The sequence below is a fragment of the Ixodes scapularis genome, unplaced genomic scaffold, assembly GCF_016920785.2.
Source record: "Ixodes scapularis isolate PalLabHiFi unplaced genomic scaffold, ASM1692078v2 PGA_scaffold0__279_contigs__length_252992795, whole genome shotgun sequence".
Classification (NCBI taxonomy): Eukaryota; Metazoa; Arthropoda; class Arachnida; order Ixodida; family Ixodidae; genus Ixodes; species Ixodes scapularis.
Genome location: NW_024609835.1, coordinates 109,946,512 through 109,959,253, shown reverse-complemented (window position 1 = coordinate 109,959,253; position 12,742 = coordinate 109,946,512). Strand labels below are relative to the sequence as shown.

At 44.7% G+C, this 12,742-nt stretch overlaps 1 non-coding gene across 1 annotated transcript; it reads left to right on the top strand.

Annotated features, from left to right (window-relative positions):
* The first annotated feature begins 11,391 nt into the window (after nt 1-11,391).
* Nucleotides 11,392-11,464, top strand: Trnaf-gaa. The gene has a single exon. It is a non-coding gene; the product is annotated as a tRNA-Phe (tRNA).
* Nucleotides 11,465-12,742: the final 1,278 nt, after the last annotated feature.

Here is a 12,742-nt window from a genome sequence, read left to right as displayed (position 1 = left end):
ACGTAACGCAGATCACCTTGAGAAAGCATCAACAACGTTGCTGAATGAAGATAGCGGCAAAGCTTGGGAAACTTTGTTTGAATTCTAAGAACGAAAATATTCTCCGTCACCTCAATTTACAAAACGCCAAGCGTGGCCAACACTGGAGCTCAGGATCATATTAGTACCTCGGTATTACTGAAGTTTCTAGATAAAAAAAGATAAAAGGCGCACTCCGCACTCCCTTCAAGTGCCGACATCTTTCGACGGCGCAGGTTTTACATGACGGGACAGGTTTTAGGATGTAAATGATGGCACAGCAGCAGAATGAACTGAAAACTTCCATTTTGTTGTCGCAAAATATACTTCTTCATCGGTATTGGTTCCCTTCACTTGCAAAAGAAATTACCAAAGAAACTTTAGGTATTGCCACTAAAAAGAAAACTTGCTTCGTGGTTTTACTGCACGATCGGTGAGAAAATCGATCATTTTCGCCCCCCGTATTGCCTCAGCTAGCATTAATTCCTTTTAACCAAATTATGAAATTATAGTACAAGTTGTCCTTCTTTCCCGTGCTATCAGCAAGATTAATTCATATCAAAATCAATAAAACTGTGGAGTAAAAAAACAAATTAAGTTTGTGCAAGCTAGGAACGCGTCGTGCTTTTGATGCCTTCGGTAACTTGTTCTACTTTGCTTACTTTAAAACTAATCGTCTCACACACACACAAAAAAAAAGCAATCGTCCCGCATTGTATTTCTGGTCCCGACAAATGGCAGCGGTCTAGTAATAGCATTAATGCTATCAAGAGAATACCGATTGGAGGCAATCGAGCTCAACCCTAATCACAGCTTACTACGCCAAAGCGTTACGCAATCACCATGTTGTTTGTTGTCGTACGTTTCTGTGCTAAACTCCTAATACAACGGCAAGAGTCTTCCGCAATCCTGAAGCAACAACTGCTGGACATCGACGGCGACCACGTGTAGCCTTTCGTAATGAAGCTGGACGCATGACTACAGACTTCATAACGTTGCCATGAGCAGGTCTTGTGTCTTGCCGACGTATGTGCCAACCAAGCTCCAGGCGCTCACCTCAGTGCCCTCCTAGTGAAAACGACGCTCACACTTTGTCTTCAGATGGATGGCCAAAGTCAGCAGCCGTCCCGGACGAACAATGAAGTGGCTCAGTGCTTCGTATCCGAGTGTCCTTTGTTGAAACATTACGTGGTGGCCTCTCGACGAGCCCATGTGTGCAGTCCCTTCGGCGCAACCCTCAGTTCCCAAGAACTTTAGTCAGGCTTGGGAAGATCTAGCGCATGTCCGAACAATCACCGCCGTTTAGCAAGGATATGTATGCAATAGTGTAAGCATGAATGCCAGACCATTAGTTATCTTTTGTATTTTGTTTCATTATATAAGCATTTTTATCAGTACTGGTGACATTCAAACGTGCGTGAACGGTGTTCACCTAACTTATCCGGAACCTGGGCACGGTGTCTTATCTCATGGTAACGCTCTCCTGGCGGCATCTGAAGAATTGCTTCATGGCGTAGCGATGTCGTTGAGCGTTTTCGTCCTTGAGCGTTTTCATCCTTGAGCAAGTGGCCTTCCGCTCTCGGACCGTTTCACTGAGCGCTACGTCATGAAACAGTTCTTGAGCTGCCACCATGATAACACTCCCACAAAATAAGCATCCGTTTGCGTGTTCCGGATAAGTTTGGCGAGCACTGTTCAGTCTAAAAGAGCACGTGCTCTTACTACACCAGGAGCCATGGATACGGAGGTCCAATAACTGTAATTGATGGTCTGCGTCCAGAGAACGATTCTGCTTCAGAATCAGTTTTTCTCGAAGGGGGGATATGGGCAAGTGCAATGTATATGTATCTTGCCGTAGTTATCCGTCTTTGCACTAATCATGATTGAGAGTCAATTGTTTTTTTTTTCGTCATTCGCTGGACACGTTCCGAAGATTACAGCGGTTGGCCCTAGATATGCTCAGTGGGAAAGCAGACATCTAGGAATATGTTTTAGATTAAAAAAACAAGCCAAATCTTAATTCATTACGTTGTCCGATCGCGCCACTAATGTATATCAAAATAGCTCGCGAGCAGGAAGCGCCGATTTCGCATTCGTAGGCCGATGTGTGCTCAAACAAGAAGCATTCGGTACACCAGGTTAATAAAAAGTCGAAAGGTTGGTACCGTATATATTTCACTTAACACGTTATATTATAGATAACGCAATTATTCACTCGTCACTTGTTGTTTGGGCGTAAATGTATGCAATCACCTTTTCTTTTTAACTTGAAAGGTTCATCGAATAACTGAACGTTCGCGGTTGTATGTTAACTCTTTATACTAAGACCATTATTCGTAATGTTCATAACTCAGCGGAGACAATACGGTAGCGATGTAAAAAAAAATATTTGGTTAATTTCGTTATCCTTAACCTTCTCTAATTTGATTTGGTGAATGTTGAAACTTGGTTGAAGCATACACATGAATACTGATGAGTGATCTGACCACCACAATCTAAAAATGCCCCATAGTCTTTTTCTTTTTTTTTTCTTTTCTTCCGCTGAGCATTTGAATGGGTGATTAAGAAACGCAGGCTAAACTATACCTGAGCCAGGAAATTTATCTATACTTGCTTTCTCCTCAAGAAAAAAAAGGAAGTTTTGCGCATTGTTCATACGCCGCGTAAAGTAATTCTTACAAATTTCTTCTTTTTTTTTTTTTTTTTTTTTGTCGGAAAACAAATTGATGCTTTTGGCGTTTGAAACGTGTGTGCCTTGATAAGATAACGTACACCTAATCTAAAAAAGCAACTACTTTTTTTTTTTTTTTTTATTGTGGAGGCAAGAGGTTTGGGTTGGGTTTACTAACACGCAGGAGAAATGTCAAGGCACACCTTCACTCAAAACATTTCCTGGTAATTGACTCGACGAAGTATACGTGGAGCGCTCAAAATACCGCTTGAGCTCGATCGAAACGTCCTCTAGCTGCGCAGGGTTCATGAGCATGAGATTTCGCTGGTTCATTGTCGCTGCTCCAGGATGCCTCTTCCAAGTCAAACACTTCTTCGTTCGTGTCTCGTATTCACTATCGTCAATGACGAGGTGCGAACGGCAAGCAGGAGCTCCAGTTGTTCCGCCTCAAGCGCGAGCTTCGTATACCTTCGAGGACGCTTCGGCGTCTCGAGCGAGCGCGCACAGTCAAGGCACGGTGGAAGGCCCGTGTTGGAGGTCGGGCGTTAGAAAGGCGCGCGCCCTGCCGTTCTTAATCTCCGTAAATCTCAGCGACTTACCGAACGCGCGTATGGCAGGAAAACAGACGCGCGGGCACTTCTAAACTGTATATGTTTAAAAAAAAAAAATTAGAGGAACGATTGAGCTGTTCTTAAATTCCAGCTGCTGTCTAAAATTAAAAACACGCCCGTTTAACGCAGAAAAAGAAGCACGCTTTGAAATTTCAAGGGTGAGTATGTGAGTGCTTAAACATACACCTTCGAATGTAACTTAAGAAATATTTGATGACGTACGCGTACGAAATGTTTGGCGTGGGCTGCAATATGTCGGATGTTTACTGAGTTCACATGTCCTCGTTGAATTCCATTCTCAAACTTTCGCACAGTCATCTGAGTGTGCTTCCACGTGAGGCTACCGCCCTTGTCACTGTATATCCTTGGTTACGCACTAAAACTCTCTTCTTTTTTTTCCCCTTTTTTTCAGTGTTGGGGTAAATTTAGATAAATGTTCAAACACAGACAGGGAGAAACAGAGACATACACAGACATAATTTATCTAAATTATGTACCAACAAGCTCAACTTCAGCCTGTTCTTCAGTTGGGGTAAAAAAGTGTTTTGCAGGTGTGTGATTAATTGGTCATGTCCTCCTTAATCAAACTTACTAGTTTCTCGATAACCCCTATCGGCTGAACATGCGGCAATATTTAAGGTTCATACAAATCCCATGTAACTTCTATAGAAACTGACAGCTTACGAAATGCAGGTCATAGGGTTCATTACATTCACACACACCTTCCTTTATGATTCACTCCCCCGCGTTCTTGTCAGCTAATACCGGAATTGCATTGGACTCGGAGCAATAATACAGTTTTAGAAGATCATTCCGATACCCCCGATAACGGTCCCCGGTAACGATACGATGTGTGCGCAAAGGCATCGGCGGGCTATCGGGTATCGTTATCGGAGTCATCAGAACTGTCTCCTATAACTTTCTATTAGGGAGTTTAAGGAAACCGTTTTTGCACATCCGATATGGTACGATGGGCCCTCCGGTACGAACTGCGCATGCGCTAGCACAGAAGATTCCCATATGCTCAGTTTGTACCGTAGTGCCCGTCGTATCGTATCGGATGGGCAAGAACGGTTCCCTTAAACTCTCTAGCGTTCATAACGAGATAACACGGTAGGAGCGAGTATCGTACCGGTACGGAATATCGTAGCAATACCTCTTAGGTAACCAGGACACGTAGTGATAGATTTTCTACCGGGTGACCCTCCCAAAAAATGTACAAGGTTTTTTGTTGTTGTTTTTGTTGTTTTTTAACCGCGAAAATACGCTACGCATCGCCGAACGCTCATTCTCCGCTCAAATCGCTAGCGGTACGAACCGGATGCCAAAGATTTAAAAAATTAATCGCGTTTTCTGATTCGAAAGTTATAATCAATGTTTTGAAATTTTCGATGGGGAAAAATGGCGGCCGACGGAGCTCTGAAACACACGAAGCTGAGTGGCGTGTGCAGTTACTGAAAACGGGCACCATTTTCTCATCGAATTTTTTTGGAAAATCACTTATAACATTAAATCGAGGTAACGCTTAGTTCTGAAACTTCGGCGTCTGCTACATTTGTGGGCAGTGAATGAGCTTTCGATGATGCGTATAATTTATTTTCCAATAAAAACGAAATCAGTAATTGTGTTTTTTTTTCTTGTTTTTTTTTAAGATGAGTGGGGGAAGGGGGGAGTAGGGGGGGGGGGGGACGAGCTGTACTGAATTTAGCACTGCTGCTTCGTTATCTTTTAAGGGTTGGTTGCAGAAATAGGAAGGGAAAGTTTCCTCTAAAGAAACCTATGAACTGCTTTTTTTTTTTTTTTTTTTTTTTTTGTACGAGTTAAAGAGAATACAAATACCGGAAAGAACGACCAGAAATATAAAAGTGAAGGAGGTGACTCAATCGCAAATTTGTGAGTTGTTTCCGCCGTCTCTTTGTTGTGTGAAGTATGGAGGGTCTCCGGTTTGTCTGCGCCTTTACAAGTTTCTACCTTCAGCGCAACAATTCTGTAATTACTGACAGCTTAAGAAACAGTTCTAACTTTAGGCTTCGTGATTCCTTCTTTGGTGTTTTTATTGCAATCTCGTTGATTACGAGCGATAATAAGAAGCGGCAGACTCGCCACCCCTTTCGTTTCTTAAATTGTCGTTGCCACCATCACGAGACATATAAATTCAAGATAGGCTAGCAAAACACTAAGCGCCTGTGCTTCCTCGACATCGTCTTCGCCTTGTACGCTAGAAACTGGTAATGAACGAAACAGCGAAAAAGTTACGTAGATAAAATGTATGTTACGTTGATAAAATCAGTACCATCGCGTATACTTCCTTCGATAACCCCTGCCTCCCAGTTCTTAGCTGTGATAATCTGATATCACCCGTAGATATTTTCAATCTGCGTTTGAAGTAGCCTTTCTTACCTACGAGGCCCGGGACAGAATGGATGGAAAGGTGCTTCGTAAAGTTAGACAATGTACACTCTCCGGCAATATGAAAGACCCACTGGGAGCGCGTGGCCGAGGCGGTGGCTGGCGGGGGCGCTGCGAGCCCTCCGGGCAATTCCATTCTGCTTCGAGGGGAGGACGCTCACTCGGGCTCAGATAAAGCGAAACGCGCTTATCAGTTTGTGCCGAGTGCCGAATGAGCGTCCTCCCCTCGAAGCAGAATGGAACTGCCCGGAGCGCTCGCAGCGCCCCCACCAGCCACCGCCTCGGCCACGCGCTCCCAGTGGGTCTTTCATATCGCCGGAGACTGTACTTTATCGAAAAGCCAAGATGGTGCGGTTGCCGGGGTCACACTGCTCATACATCATACAAAAAAAAAATGTTTGCAGACACGAGTTACTGCAATAGATCGAATGCCGCGAGCCAAGTTTCTCCTTGAACTCATTGCGACTCGGCATTCGATGCACGGATCTCGCTGTGACTCGCGTTCGAATCTGTTTGCAGACTGTATTTTGTATGACGTGTGAGCAGTATGACCCCGGCTTTAAGGAATAACACGTAGACATACATCGGGTAAATTAAACGTAACGAACCGCAACTTTTTTTACGGAGTCCATACCGTTATCCCAATTCACGTAAAAAAAAAAAAAAAACGTCGTTGTAGGACAATGGGACGCTTGATTTAACACGAACAAACAGAGAGAAAAAACAATAATCCTGTCGTCAATTTTTTTTTTTTTTTTTTTTTTTTTTTTTTTTTAATTTATATGTTTGGAGACATCCTCAGATCGGACATTTGTGGTAAGGCGCATACTTTCCGGAAAACTTTGCTCTCGGTTGAAAGACGGTTTGATATATTTGGTACAAAATGTCTAACGCCTCGCGTACAAACAGAGTGTGCTTCCAGTTTGTGTGATCACCCCATTGCTGAATTGCGTAGTTTTACCGCGTGCACATGTTGTAGCCTTTTATTAAATGTGAAAGTGAGCCAGCGTATTTATACTTGCGTGTCATTGTGATCTAAGTAAACATCAATGTGCAATTGACAATCGCAACCGAACCATTAAAAACGGCTGAAGTGCATTTGTTCTAGCATTATTACCTGTGCAGTAAGTATTGCATAAGCACAATCTGCATGCTTTATCATTCACGACAGAGTCACTTCTAACAATGTTGCTAAGAGCAAACTGAGCAGCGGAACAGTCTCTCTTTTTTTTTTTTTATTAAGTAGTATACTAAGCTATGTCTGTGGTACTAATCCTGTAGCTGCATTAAGTGCAATAAAAGTTGCCAAATTATTAAGAGCTGAATTGATAGTGTTACTCAATTTTTTTCTTCCAATTTATAGCAAATTAGTTCTTGGTTCACATTTTATTTTAATTTGTTATTTCAGACCCGCGAACGCGGTGGTCCACAACGTCGTTTGATTCCGATACTTGACAACGAAACAAACTTTCATTCCATTGCCATTCCTGATTTCATCATTATCCCTTTAATTCACGTCACAGCGTCACCCTGGTAGGAACGATCCCAAATTGGGTATCATATAAAGGGGCACTAACACATCAAAATCGTTTTTTTTTTTTTTATTATCTGAAACGATTGAAAACGATGCCGGGACATTACCCTCAAAGTTCAAAACTTGGGAATTCAGTATTTGTAAAGTAAAAAAAAACAATTTCCAAATGCAGAATTCGAAGTGCCCGCGCAATCCGCGCCGGTGCGTTGACGTCAAATATTGCGGAGTCCTGAGACTCCACTTTCTTTCACAACTCCGTGCTGTTGCCATCGCGACCCAAAGCGATGAGGAAAGGAGCGAGCGCCGACGGACCGGTTTTGAGTGGTGTCGCCTGTTTTCCATGGAAGGATACAAATCCAGGAGGCGGCACCACAGCGGACTCCGATTTTTGGTATTTCAAAAAGAAGAGACGTAGTGCGTTCGCAAATGCGTTAAAAACATGTTTTACGATTGCCGTTATTAAATGTTATGAAAATGTCGCCTACAAAGCTTCTAAATTTCATGATTCTTGACGTCACGAATCAAAAGAAGCGAGGAGGCGCAAAACGGGAGAGGAAAACGCCAAAAATAAAAAGGCGCGCGCGCGCGTAAAAAAATCTTTTTTCGTGTTTCGTTTTTTTTTTTTTTTGCGTGTCTATGATTACAACCTGCATTGTTTTAGAAAAAAAAACGACCTTTGGGGTGTCAGTGCCCTTTAAAGTGGCAAAACCATACTATTCTGAGACAAAACAAAAAGCAAGGTGTTTAACATAATTATTTTCAAATGCATTCTCAAACTTTTTTATTGAATTATCAACTACCCATACTACCTAGGCCTGTTTACGGTTATTTTAACTCAAGTATAGTAGCGAAACCTAAAAAGTGAAGAGTGAACTATACAGGGCGCAACATCTCGAATGCACCAGCACTCCAGGAGTCATGATGAAACCGCGTCGCACGCAAAGTGTGCTTCGTATTTTTTTTCCGCATTGGTACGTACGCAGGTATTCTAGTTGGTGTCAGCTTAAAGGCCGAGCAACAAGCAGAAAGAAGGAAACTCTCCCTCAATTCCTCCATTCCATTTGACAAAGAGGGAGACCCTCCTCCTCTGTACCGGGAGTAGTTCAGGGATCCGCTCCTGTGTGGAGAGGAGGGGAAAGTGGGCGAGTGGGAATGGAGAGAAGGAAACTGGGAACCTGTTTTTTCCCCGGTAGAAGACAATTCTGTAGGTCGGACTTTAAGAGTTTAGGGGAAACTCCTTCCACTTCTTTCCACTTTAGCAGAGCGAACACTGGAGGGGAGTCGACCTCCTCTCCTGCGTTCACTACGCTAAGGTGGAAAGAGGGCTATGTTCCCCTGAACCTTTCATCCGTCACCGACTATGCGGAGCGCAAGTGTCGTCTGCTTCTTGCACAGGTATTCCGATGATGTCAGAACGTCGAGCTCTTATTGGCTGATTGAAAAATGAAAGACGTTTACAATGCCTGTAATGCCAAATTAGAGCGCAGCGCTTAACGAAAAAGAGGGGAGGGTACGGAGAGGAGGGTATGCCCCTCCTCCTCCTCCCCTCCTCCTCCCCTCCTCCTCCCTCTTCCCCCATGACGTCCCTGGTGATCCTCGTGAAGGTCGTGACCTCCGTGACGTCACTCGTGACCGTCCTGACGTCATTATAGGAAACGTCCCATAACGCAACGCGCGGTTACGCCGACGGCAACGCCGACGCCGACGGCGACGCCGCTCAAGCCGAAAACGGGCGCCTAAAGCGCGATCCAAACCAACGCCCCCTCCCCCCCCCCCCTCGTAGTCGGCACCAGGTGGTATCGAGAAATAGTGCGGAAGACTGGTGTTTCTAAGTTAAAGGGGCAGTGCAAATTGCCAGTTTGCATTTTTCATATTGTTTATACAAGCCCAAGTGACCAAAAACGCGTCACCTTTCCCCGAAAAACTGCTATTCTGCTGCGTAATCGCAAGGCAAAACACGAATTATTTGCCGAACTGCAGCCGCCTGTGGCGGCTACGGGAACTAAAATAACGGCGTCTCTGGGGGAACGCGGAAGTCAACAAACCCTGTCCCCCTCCGCTGCTACACTCGCTGTCAGCCCCGTGGCGAACCGCCCTTTCTGTCCATCGCTCGCCGCGACCTTCGACGAGCCTAATCCTTGGAAAGTCGACAATCGTAGAGGAAGCGGCTGGGGTCTCTGAAGAGAGCGCCCAAGGGGAAACCACGTGAGCCCCTAGAGTAAGTCACTCGAAAGTCGGCGTGGAGAGTTGAGAGGCACTTCGACCTTCGATTTCTTTCATTTTTTAAAATAAGAACTAGCCCTCGCAAGAAAATGCGGTTTACGGTTTTTCGTTCCATAGGTGACGCAGATTAATTTCCGCAGTTAATTGGCCAGGGTCTGAAAATCATTGCACTGCCCCTTTAATGACACAGCGCAGTTCCTGGCTAAACATACAAAACATAGAAGATACCCCCCCCCCCCCCCCTCGTAGTCGCACCATGGTATCGAGAAATCATGCGGAAGGCTGGTGTTTCTAAGTTAATGACACAGCGTAGTTTCTGGCTAAATATAGAAAACATAAAAGATACCTCCCCCTTGTAGTCGGCACCAATGCCAGGTGGTATCGAAAAATCGTGCGGAAGACTGGTGTTTCTAAGTTAATGACACAGCGTTGTTTCTGGCTAAATATAGAAAACATAGAAGATACCCCCCTCGTAGTCGGCACCAATGCCAGGTGGTATCGAGAAATCATGCGGAAGACTGGTGTTTCTAAGTTAATGACACAGCGCAGTTTCTGGCTAAATATAAAAAACATAGAAGATACCCCCCCCCCCCCCCCCTTGTAGTCGGCACCAATCCCAGGTGGTATCGAAAAATCGTGCTGGAGACTGGTGTTTCTAAGTTAATGACACACCGTAGTTGCTGGCTAAACATAGAAAACAGAAGATACCCCCCCCCCCCCCCCCCCCTCGTAGTCGGCACCAAGGCCAGGTGGTATGGAGAGATCGTGCGGAAGACTGGTGTTTCTAAGTTAATGACACAGCGTAGTTTCTTGCTAAACATAGAAATAAGAGCAAAAATTTCGTATCCGTACCCCTCGAATTCCATCACACGTTCAACTAGGTGCCTAGTAGCACTTAAAATCCCGCGGCCATACGGCACAGCATGCATATGGAGGTGCCGCATTGTAACCGTCCGTCATACGGATATTGACGCCAGACCCGTTGAAAAAATACAATGGTGAATCATTACATATCGACGAAGTTCGGAAGCCTCGTTCTAGTGTTCTGTCGGCGGTGCCCCCTTTTCTCTCTCTCTCTCTCTCTCTCTCTCTCTCTCTTAATGCACAACGCCAGTTGGTAATTTGTTGACGGTCGCTTGACGTTATTGTTTTTTCGGTTGCTCCCTATCTCAGCCTAGCAATACAGGGAAAGAAGAGCCCTGTTGGGCAATCTTAGATCAATATTTTAAAGTACCTAATTCGATCTTTTTTGTAGCTTATTACTTTATATTAGGGGCATCAAACACGCGGCCCTCAGGCATCCCACGGCTGCGAGCTCCCTTCACATGTCCAAGTACCGCAAACGGCGTGTACCGTAAAAGTTTAATGTTGATTGCCTCATTTCCTTGAAGTGTTGTTTCGTTTCCAGTTTTCTTCCCACCTGTTTCTAATGTTATCACCAGTAGAGGGATCCCACTATATGAATAGACGGCCAGAAAAAAACTCAAATACGAGTCCTAATTGTTAGAATACTCATATACTTTTTTTTTTTTAATGACGTTGAGCTTGATTAATTTTCGGGTGAGTGGAACGACAGGGCAACGACGCGTTATGTCCTCTTGTTTAATTGTAAGATGTCAGCACGTTCTCGGAGCAGCGCCATTTTACTTTTTTCTTTATTCATCATTGTCCTGCAGCGCCATCAGGCATTATCGCAGGTATTTCATCAGGTATTTATCCAAGCCACTGGCAAAACGGCAGAGACAAAGCTTTTCCGCACGCACGCACTCCCCCCCCCCCCTCCCCCTTTCTACGTAGACCTTTCGGAAGTAAAAAATTTGGCCCCCAAGTTCCAGTGAGTTTCAGACCCTGTTTTACAGGAAACACGACGTGATCTGTGATGTTGTCTTACTGAAGAACTTACACCACGATTCCAGCTGAATGTGGCCGAAATAGCTCAGTTGGGAGAGCGTTAGACTGAAGATCTAAAGGTCCCTGGTTCGATCCCGGGTTTCGGCACGACGTTTCTTTTGTCCGCGCGTGATGTCATACTGCTACCGTTGCAACTCAAAAAGATAGGGCAAGGGAAAGGAAGGTCGGGGAGGAGGAAGCAGGCGGAAGCTGAAGAGAGGAGGAGGGTCTCCCCCTCTCTTCTCCAGCGTTCCGTCTGCTTCATCCTCTCCGGCTTTCCTCTCCCTCGCTCTACCCTCTTGAGTGGCAACCAGACTTGGGATGTAATAAATTACAAGTAACCGATTACTTGTAATTCATTACTTTTTCAAGTAATTTTGTAATTGCGACGTTACGTTTCTGCGACAGTAATTTTTAATGTAATTCCGTCACAAAATATTCGTAACGGATTACTTTAAATACTCGTTACTTTTTAGAAATATGAATATAATACAGAAACGGGAGCAATATTAATCTGGGACCGCTCGACCAAAACTCAAAAACAAGCGCTCGCGCTCATGCATTTTTCAGCACTGCAGGCGACGTGGGAGATCGAAAACGTCCCTGTGGTCGGCCTTCCACGATTGGCCGAATGCTGACTATAACAAGGATTTCTCATCGGCAGAAATAAGGGTAATGTAAGAATTTCAATTTTGACGGTGCTGTCAGGGTTGGATTCAGAGAGCAATGATCTCAATCTTCCCCGATGCTAAGTTACAAACACCATCGAACCTGTTGTTCGCAAGGTAATGACGTCATGAGAGGGGGCCATAGGAGGGCGCCACCGAAAAACCTCGCCGCTGATAGGGGCCATGTTCCAAAATTTACTCGATCTTACTCCAGGGTAAGGGTTTTGTACCTTGGCGTTCCAAAACCTACCCACGTCCAGCGTTCTTCAATTTGTGTTGTCACGTGACACGATCCACCGGAGTATTTCGGGATCATTTGGGTAAGATTTGGAACACAGTCAGGGAGTATTCACTGCAGGTCATAGCTGCGTGCGCAACTGCTGAGCGCGTACTGACGGCGAGCTTCCACAGTTCTTCTGCAACGTGCATTCCGTGCCGTCAAGATTGCCGGTCTTAAGGAGCCTATTGATGTGAGCTCGTTCTGAGCATGCGCTCTACAGATCGCCCTCAAAAATGCATAAGCTGAAAGTGCTTTTAAGCTCCAGGCACGAGAGCGCAACTTTGTGACCTTGGGCTTACGCTTGAAAGGCTCGTAACAAAAAGGATGAGGATTCGAGAGTAGTGTTGCAGAACATTTTTGAAAACAACAAAATTGTTTCAATTATTTTTTTGATGATGTGTACGGGAAAAGTAACATTAAAGTAATCTGTAGCGTAAC